This window comes from Microtus pennsylvanicus, chromosome 11 (assembly GCF_037038515.1).
Source record: "Microtus pennsylvanicus isolate mMicPen1 chromosome 11, mMicPen1.hap1, whole genome shotgun sequence".
NCBI classification, from domain to species: domain Eukaryota; kingdom Metazoa; phylum Chordata; class Mammalia; order Rodentia; family Cricetidae; genus Microtus; species Microtus pennsylvanicus.
This window is the reverse complement of record NC_134589.1, coordinates 18,593,830-18,604,062: the sequence shown is the minus strand read 5'-3', so window position 1 is coordinate 18,604,062 and position 10,233 is coordinate 18,593,830. Positions and strand designations below refer to the sequence as shown.

The 10,233-nt window shown below is 43.3% G+C and overlaps 1 non-coding gene across 1 annotated transcript; it reads right to left on the bottom strand.

Moving 5' to 3' along the window:
• Window positions 1-4,386: 4,386 nt before the first annotated feature.
• On the bottom strand, window positions 4,387-4,569 carry LOC142832099 (U2 spliceosomal RNA). Its single transcript, XR_012907184.1, has one exon. It is a non-coding gene; the product is annotated as a U2 spliceosomal RNA (small nuclear RNA).
• Window positions 4,570-10,233: the final 5,664 nt, after the last annotated feature.

Genomic DNA, 10,233 nt, shown 5'->3' with positions numbered 1-10,233 from the left:
GAGGTAGGCAGATTTCTGTGAGTTCGAGGCCAGCCTGGTCTACAGAGCGTGTTTCAGGACAAGCTCCAAAGATACAGAGAAACCCTGTCTCGAGAAAACCAAAACCAAACAAACTCTGAAGCAATCAGTTGTTGCTGACATCCCAAATTTTATGTATACTCCTCGCTGTTTGGAAAGTTATTAATTGTTAGACTTGCCTCTAGATCTGAGTATCCAAGTGCTAAATATGGAAGCATATTTATTGACTAGTGTATCACTAATGACATGCTTAAAACTATTTCCCTATTTTTAGTATTTTAATATGAGTTATTATTTTCATTTATTATGTTAGTAGTAAGTAGTATTAGTATTTTGATTTTTTTGAGACAGGGTTTCTCTGTGTAACAGCCTTGGCTGTCCTGGAACTTGCTCTGTAGACCATTCTAGCCCTGAACTCACAGAGATCTATCTGCCTCTGCCTCCTGAGTGCTGGGAGTAAAAGCATGCAAACCCCTCATTTTCATTTTATTTTTTATGTGTATGAATGTTTTGCCTGCATTTATGTCTGTGGACCATGTGTGTGCAGAGTCCTCAGAGAGAGGGCGCTGGAGCTCCTGGGGACTGAAGTTACAGGCCGCTGTGAGGGCCCCATGAATGGTGAGAATTAAGTCTGGGTCCTGGAAGAAAAACAGGAGCTCTTAACGGCCGAGCCATCCCTCCAGCCCTCTAAAAAGTTTACTAAAAATGTTAAATTACATTTTCAGAGGACAGCTTTGTGGAGTCCACCTTCCAGTTTTTCATGGCTTCCAGGAATCAAACTGAGGTCATCAGGCTTGTGTGGAAAGCACTTTTTACCCCGAGACGTCTTGTGACCCTTATTTTAAACAAGTGTCCATGTTTCATAAGTGTGTGTGTATGGACATTTGTTTTGAGAGGGAGATCTATAAGCTTCCCCACACAGCTAAAGAGTTCAGTGGTACTGGTACAACTTCTTTCTTTCTTTCTTTCTTTCTTTCTTTCTTTCTTTCTTTCTTTCTTTCTTTCTTTCTAGTTCTTTATTCTTCTTTCATACAATACATCCCAACCGCAGCTTCCCCTCTCTCCACTCCTCCCAGTTTCCCCTCTGCCCTCAGCTCTTCTCCAGACCCACTGCTCCTGTTTCCCTTCAGAAAAGAATAGGCCTCCCAGGGATTATCAACTAAAGACTGCAAAATAAGTTTTAAGACCGGGCCCAAACCCTTATATCATGCTGAGAGAGGTAACCCAGTAGGAGAAAAAGGGTCCCAAAGGTAAGCAAAATAATCAGAGACATGGCCACTTCCACTGTTAGGAGTCCCACAAAAACACCAACCTAAACCAGGTGGTGGTGGCACACGCGCTTTTAATCCCAGTACTCCGGAGGCAAAAGAAGGTCAATTTCTGAGTTCAAGGTTGCCTAGTCTACAGAGTGAGTTCCAGAACAGGCAGAGCTATGCAGGGAAATCCTGTCTTGAAAACCCAAACCAACCAAACCAAACCAAACAAAAAAACCCCAAAACCCACAAAACACAAAACAAGTCAAAAAATTCACCAAGCTTACAACCATAGCATAGAGGACCTAACACAGCCCCATGCAGGCCTCTCTCCGTGATTTTTGCTCCAGTCTCTGTGAGCTCCTATAAACTCAGTTTATTTGATTCTGTGGGCCGTGTTCTCTGACCTCTCTGGCTCCTACAAGTCTTCCTCCTCTTCCATGGGGCTTGCCTGAGCTCAGAGGGAGGGGACCTGATGGAGATCTCTAATTTGGGCTTTCTCTGCACCTAATGTTTGGCTATGGGTCTCTGCATTTGCTCCCATCAGCTCCTGGAAGACGCCTCTGTGATGGTGATAGCGCTAGGCACCGATCTTTGAGTTTAGCAATATATCATTAGGAATAATTTTTATTGATTTTTTTCTACCCTGAGTCCTCAGTTTCCGGTTCCTGGTCATCCAGGCAGTGTGGCGCATGGGCTCCCTTTCGGGACTTAGGTCTCAAATTTGCACAGTTATTGGTTAGTTGACCGTTCCTATAAGAACTGCTCTTCCATTGTCCTCCACCCCCCTTGCCCCGTGTCCACCTCCTCCCCGCTCTCTAGCAGGCAGGATGGATCGAAGGTTTTGTGGTTGGGTTGGTGACCCAGTTCCACCGTGAGTGGTACAACTTTTAATGACCAATTGGACAGCTCTTGGGACCAGCGTCCCCGCCCCACATTTCCTATCCGGGGCGCAGTACATCTATTGGCCACCGGGAGGCGGTGCAGGCAGGGCTGAACTGAGCTGAGCTGAGCTAAATTGGATGGAGCCTTGGGCCGGCCGCCTTGGAAAGGTGCTTCCCCAGAAAGGCAGCTTTGTCTTGCTGGGCGCTTACAAAAGTGAATCAGTGACTTATTTCCTCTTCGCAGACTTCATAATCCTTCAAGGGACCAGAACAAACACTCACGCTAGAGGGAGCTCTGAACCATTTTCCCAAATAACTGTCTTGCAAAGTTCATATGGAGTCTAAGCAAATGTTTATTTTTTTTAGATATCTATTTATTTATTTATTTATTTATTTATTTATTTATTTATTTATTTATTATTTATACAATAGTCTGTCTGTATGTCTGCAGCCCAGAAGAGGGCACAAGACCTCATTACAGATGGTTGTAAGTCACCATGTGGTTGCCGGGAATTGACTCAGGACCTTTGGAAGAGCAGGCAATGCTCTTAACCACTGGGCCATCTCTCCAGCCCCGCAAATGTTTATATAATACAAATATGTAAGAAAGAAGGGAAAGCGAGCAGGGTAGTAGCAGTTAAAGCATTAACTGGATGGTTGTGGGAGGGGAGTTTGTTCTTGTGGCTCTGGTAACAGAGGGCATCAAGATTACGCTTATTTATTTACTTATTTATTGCTTTTTTTTTTTTGCTCCCCGAGACGGGATTTTTCTTTGTGTAGCTTTGGAGCCTATTTCGAAACTCACTCTGTAGACCAGGCTGGCCTCAAACTCACAGAAATCCACCTGCCTCTGCCTCCCGAGTGCAGGGATTAAAGGCGCGCGCCACCAGCGCCCGGCTAGGGTATTTATTTTTGGTGCACACGCAGGTTATGGCATGCTGTAGAAGGCAGAGGACAGCTTGCAGGATTCACTTCTCTCCTTACACCATGGGGGCTCCTGGGATGTACCACAGATTGTCTTGTTTGACTGTAAGAACCTTTATGCATTGAGCCATCTCCTCAGAACGAGGACACATGCTGGGATCACCACAGCGATTGGCCGGCTGAATACCGCTGCTGTTTACCGGCATGGACCGTGTCACCTTGAAACCCTACAGACCTCAGCCAGGAATATGAGTGTGTACAGATTATCCAATCAAGTAGTTATTGCAGTTTGAAAAACAAGCAAACACCGCCCACAAGGTAATATCTAGCTTTTCATAATGCATTTCTGCATGTTTTTTCCTGTTCTCACTTCCTATGCCTAACTTATCATGATAAGTGGGGCAGGCACTTGGCCCTACACTTTACTTTCTAGGGCGGCAGGGCCTGGCCCCTGACATATTGAAATATGTGCTGCTTGGTAATAAATTGTTTTCTTTTTCATTTCTTCTCCCTAGAACAGCTGGAATATTATATTATAATTTAAAGAAATGAATCATATGAGCAGGCATGTTATTTATGATTGTCCTTTCCGGGGAGTACGGGAGATGTTCCCAAATGCTTATTTATAGCCAAGGAGCATTGGGTCTGTGGCTTGTCCTCCGTACTCTCTTTCTGCATGTTTGAACATCCTTCACCCCTGCTCTCCCAGCTCCATATCTAGCCCAGGAGCCGACCTCGAGGGCTCGAGATGTGGTTCATGGACTAAGATCATTGAGCAATTGATTCGAAGCACCCAAATGGCGGCTCATAAGCATCTGTAATTCCAGTGCCAGAGGAGCTGATGCCCCTTATGGCCTCTGTGAGTACCAGGCATACACACAGTGTACATACATACACGATGGCAAAACACTCATATACATAAAATAATTTTAAAAAATTGTTGGAAACAAAACATCCTCCAAGTCAGAGGACACTGTGGGAGAGAAGGTGTGGGGGTGGGGGCATCTGGGTTGTTTCCAGGTTCTGGCTATTACAAATAATGCTGCTATGAACATAGTTGAGCAAATGTCCTTGTGGTATAAGTGTGTCTCCTTTGGGTATATGCTCAAAAGCCGTATTGCTGGGTCTTGAGGTAGCTTGATTCCTAATTTTCCAAGAAATCGCCATACTGATTTCCACAGTTGCTGCACAAGTTTGCACTCCCACCAGCGATGGAGGAGTGTTCCCCTTATTTTACATCTTCTCCAGCATAAGCTGTCATCAGTGTTTCTGATATTAGCCATTCTGATCGGTGTAAGATGGTATTTTAGAGTTGGTTTTGTTTTGTTTTGTTTTGTTTTCCCCTTAGAGTGGACTGAGCAAGCTCCAATTCCAACTCCTAGTTCCAAAAATCCATTTAATATATTGTCTTCGGATAGAGGACGTATCAGATATTAAACTGATAAGAACAGATACTACACTTGATCTTAGCCAAAAGGCCGAGAAGCGATTCAGAGTTGTTTTTATTTGCATTTCTCTGATGGCTAAGAGTGTTGAGCGTTTCCTTATGTGTCTTTAGGCCATTTGAGATTCCTCTGTTGAGAGTTCTTTGTTTAGATCTGTACCCCCTTTTTAAATTGGATTATTTGGTAGTTTGATGTCTAGTTTCTTAAGCTCTTTATATATTTTGGAGATCAGCCCTCTGTCAGATGTGGGGTTGGTGAAGATCTTTACCCATTCTGTAAGCAGCCATTTTTTTTCTTGTTGATAGTGTCCTTTGCTTTACAGCTTCTCAATTTCAGGAGGTTCCATTTCTTAATTGTTGCTCTCAGTTTTTAATATTACTGATGTTATATTTAGGAGGTAATTTCCTGTGTCAGTGTGTTCAAGGGTACTTTCCATTTTCTCTTCTATGAGGTTCAGTGTGGTTGGATTTATGGTCAGGTCTTTGGTCTATTTGGACTTGAGTTTTGTGCATGGCAATAGATATGGACCTATTTTCATTCTTCTACATGTTGACATCCAGTTGTACCAGTACCATTTGTTGAAGATGCTTTGTTTTTCCTACTTTATATTTTTAGCTTCTTTGTAAAAAACCAGGTGTTCATAGGTGTGTGGGTTAATGTCAGGGTCTTTGAATAGATTCCATTGGTCCACCTGTCTGTTTTTATGCCAATACCAATCTGTTTTCATCACTGAAGTTCTATAATAGAGTTTGAAGTCAGGGATGGTGATGCCTCTGCTGTTCCTTTGTTGTACAGGATTGCTTTGGCTATCCTGGGTTTTTGTTTTTCTATATGAAATTTAGTATTGTTCTTTCAGTATCTGTGAAAAATTGCGTTGGGATTTTGATGGGGATTGCATTGAATCTGTAGACTGCTAAGAGCAAGGGAGATCTTCCCATTTCTGATGTCTTCTTCAATTTCTTTCTTCAAAGACTTAAAGTTCTTGCTATACAAGAACTTGCTTGGTTAGAGTTACCTAAAGCTGCTTTACGTTGTTTGTGGCTATTGTCCACCTGCCTCTGCTCCCAAGTGCTGGGATTAATGGTGTGCGCCACTACCACCCAGCTGAGTGTCATGTTCTTAAAATTACTTCTTCTTGCTGGAGCCAACAGCATCTTTAGGGGACCCTGAGAAAATAAGGTCATGTCTTGGGAGAGCTAGCTGTCATTTGCTGTCCAGCCTCTGTGTGATGGAAAGTGCAGGGTTTATCTGAAGTCCTTACTGGAGTAGTCTAAGAGGCTGGGCCATTTTAGCTAACTGCTTTGAAGTTGTCCAAAGCTGATATTTGGGTGGTGTTTGTCAGCTTAATGGCATTTCACAGTCCAGGAGGATTTGTCGGTGCAGGGCCCCATCATCTTTTCGGAGACTTCTAAGGTCACTGTTAGGAATGGTCATGACTGAACTGCAGAAATCATAAGCATTTTAAAAGTCATATACAACAGATCTCAGGTTAGAGGACCATAATCTACTAAGTACATTCGGGGTATGCAAACTTAGTTCTTAGTTACCTGCTTCAGACTCAAACCCAAAAACACATACAGGAAGCTAGATGAAGTCTTTTTCTTTTTCTAGAATTAGTGCTCTATGTGACCACTACCAACACCATGACAGAAAGTTTATGTATATATATATATAATCTTATATATTTTGAGATAATATTTATACCTTAAGAAAAGTTTTAAAAAGTCAAAATAAAACCAAAGGATTATGAGGTTAATGATGATAGAACTGTCCCTTAATTTTGGTTTTCTTCTATTCCATACCTGGTGGATCTTCTGACATGAGACAGAGGTTTGAGATTTTTCTTTAACAAGCATGCTTGGATTTAGAGAAGGAGAGAGCCATGCTCCAATTCCAAAACTAGCTTTAATTTCCATTGAATCGGGACTACAAAAAGATCATTTGCCTTTTATGTTTGTACAGATCAGCAAAAACAAGCATTTGGGAAGATTTATGAAGTTCTACCCTGTTGGAGGTGTCCTATATCATCAGACTAATTACTCCTTTTTGTGGGACATTTTCTCTTGATGATTTGTCCTTCTTCTTCAGGTGTCTCATTTGTCCAGCAGTCTTTAGATTCCTTAGTTAGAAATTTTCATTCTCCTGGAAAGACAAAAATAAAACCCTGCCCCAACCCTAACTTTGGGGAGTTCCTATTTTTGGCAGGCCATATCTTTGTTAAGGTAAATTGGGTTTTGGCAGTAAAAAAAGTATTATCTCTTAATAATATTTGCCGGGCGGTGGTGGCGCACTCCTTTAATCCCAGCACTCAGGAGGCAGAGGCAGGCGGATCTCTGGGAGTTCGAGACCAACCTGGTCTACAAGAGCTAGTTCCAGGACAGGCTCCAAAACCACAGAGAAACCCTGTCTCAAAAAAAAAACAAAAAAAATAATATTTTTCCATACCTGATCCAATGTAATGTTTTCGTTAGTCTTACAAGGTAGTTCAGATTTAATGACCAAGCTGTGTGATGAACTATCACCTCTTCTAATCAAGAGGTCTCTCCTGTTTGAATCTAATCTTTCTCAATCTTGATAGCTTGTCTTCTCCTGTGGAAACAAAATCAAAACCTTTTCCCCAAAGTAACATATAACCTGGTTTTTATTCTGAGATCAATTCATCTTTAAAATATACAGGCTGATTGAATTCAGCAGCTTTTTATACTGTTCAGTCTTTTTATACTATTCAGCTGCTCCTTTCTAATTAGCATTAAAAAATTTAAAGTTAGCCAGGTAGTGATGGCACACTCCTTTAATCCCAGCACTTGGGAGGCAGAGGCAGGTGGATCTCTATGAGTTTGAGTCCAGCCTGGTTACAGAGCTAGTTCCAGGACAGGCTCCAAAGCTACAGAGAAACCCTGTCTTGACAAAACAACAACAACAACAAACAAATTTAAAGTTAATAAAGCACAGTTAATAAAACAAATTTCAAAAAAATAAAATTTGGCAAATGGATGTGTTTCATTTTGCAGAGTTTGGGGAATTAAAGTATGTACAACTTACCATAGATACATATTCAGGATTCCAAAGGGCTACTGCCTTGAGTTCTGAAAAGACAGATTATGTAACTACACATTTTTTCAGAAGGCATGGTGTGGCTGGGTGGTGGTGGCGCACGCCTTTGATCCCAACATTCGGAAAGCAGAGGCAGACGGATCTCTGTGAGTTTGAGGCCAGCCTTGTCTACAGAGTGTGAGGACAGGCTCCAAAGCTACACAGAAAAACCCTGTCTAGACCCCCCCCCCCCAAAAAAAAGATTTACTTTACATGTGCATGAGGACTCTGTCTGCACGTGCACCTGAACGTCAGGAGAGGGCATCAGGTCCCCTATAGATGGTTGCTGAGATACCATGTAGTTGCCCATACTTGAAGTTAGAGATCCACTGGATGAGCAGCCAGTTCTCTTAACCAGCGATCTATCTCTCAAGCCCTTTGTTTTTAGTCTTTAATTGCCTGTGTATGGGTGTTTTGCCTGAGTATCTGTGCTCCTTGTTGGTGTAGCGCCTGAGAAGGTGTTGGATTCCACTGGAACTAACTTTACAGATGATACTCAGTGCTGCCAATCAAGCCCAGATCCTCTGGAGGAACAGGCTACACTTGTAACGGTGGATACTCTCTCTCTAACACACACAGAGCTCCACAGTACAGAAAAGCTGAGCATGCGCGAAGTGGGCAGGCTCCCAGGAAAATGAACAAGGAGGCTCCAAGATATATGCCTAGTTTCCCCCTCCACGCTCAACAGTCAAATCAGTGAAGACTTGGGAAGAGGCCCCAGCGGGCGCTGCGCTACAGAAGGGGACAGCAGGAGCAGGAAGGTGCTTTCTTAACAAAGCCTGTGGTCCCTGAGACCGGAAGCCATTAACTCTAGGAATCTGTCCTAGATAGCTGCCAGGCCTGCAGAGGACATCCTGTGGGCGAGAGAGACTCTTCTGTGTTCCGCTGTTGGGATGTTGTGGCGCAGTCTACACCACACAGGTGTGATTTTTCTCTCACATACGCCACCCTCTGTGCCAGTTTCAACTTCCCCATCCCTGGCAGGTGCAAACCCAGTGTTTCAACTGGCACTAAAAACAAATCTGAGAATATTAAGCTTACGTGTTTACTCTTCCAGTGACTCTTAGGCGGAGGAGCGGAATTGCGAGGAAGCAGTAGGGAGGGTGGCCATGGTGGAACAGAAAGCTCACCAGTCTCAGTGGCCGGCTGAGAGAGAAGTGGTTGGCCTCATTCTTGTGGATTCTGTATCTGCGATTCAAAAGAAATCAGATGGAGGTATTTGGGGGAAGACAAATCCAGAAAGCTAGGTGCTGGCAAGATGGCTCAGCCGGAGAAGACACTGGCCTTGTCAACCTGCTTCTCTGAGTCTGCGCCTCCGGAGCCACACGAGGTGCAGAAGAGACTCCACGGAGTGGTCCGCTGGTAGGCATGCTGTGGCAAGATGGTGAGAGGTATAATTCCGTGATAGAGCACTTACCTAAAATGTACAGGACCCAAGCCTGATCCCCAGCAAAACCACACACACACACACACACACACACACACACACACACACCCCTACACTACTAATGAAAAATTTTAAAGAGATTTATTTATTTTACATTTAGCATGCAAGAGTGTTTGCCTGTGTACTCCATGCATGCCTGGTGTTCAAGGCAGAAGTGAGTATCAGATCCCCTGGAACTTGAGTTCCAGATGGTTGTGAGCCACCATGTGGATGTTGAGAACTGAACCTGGGTCCTCTGCAAGAGCAGCAAGTGCTCTTAATTACTGAGCCTTATCTCTAGTCTCAATAAATTTAAAAAAAATTATAAAAAAAAATTTGAATTTGCTACTTGCTAAGTAATCCATTGAATAATGTGGACAGAGTGACATGGCGCAGATTCTGCAGTAGGACCCACCATTTCACAGGCCAGATTCTTAGTGTCTCTCCAGAGCGTGAGAGGTGGGCACTGCCCACTACACGTGTGCTTGTGTGTGGGGGGATCAAACGTAGGTCCTGTAAATGTTAGGTAAGTGTAGTGATATTTAATTTATATTTTAATAAATAAAAGTTGCCTGAAGATCAGAGAGTAAAACAGCCCCACTGGTCAGCCTTACAGACTGGGCAGTGGTGACACAAACCTTTAATCCTAGTAGCCACACTAGTTTGCCATAGAAACCGGACGGTAGCGGTGCACATCTTCAATCCCAGCACTAGAGAGGAATATAAAACAGGGGAGACAGCTCTCACACACAGTCTCATTCCGGGATTCCTGGAGGCAGAATCACCATTTCAGACTGAGGTAGAGGTAAGAGCCAGGGGCTGGCTGCTTTGCTTTTCTGACCTTCAGGTTGAACCCCAATACCTGTCTCTGGGTTTTTATTAATCTTGCTATAGGTAAGCCCCCTATCACAATTACACCTCTAACCCGACCAAAATCAAATTCTGAACTCACTCGAACTCTCTCTATAGTTCAAGAAGGCCTGCAATTTGCAATCCTTGTGCCTCGGTGTCACAAATAGCTTTGGTAAGAATCTGTGTCACCAGGGCTGGCTCTTCAGATCTATGACAGCTGTGTCTCTAATGGACTTGTCGTTATCTCTAAACAATAGAGAAGAAGAACTATTGATATAGCATTCATATTGTACTAGGCGTTTGAAGCCATTGAAGGATGATATGTGTGCAAGTTACAT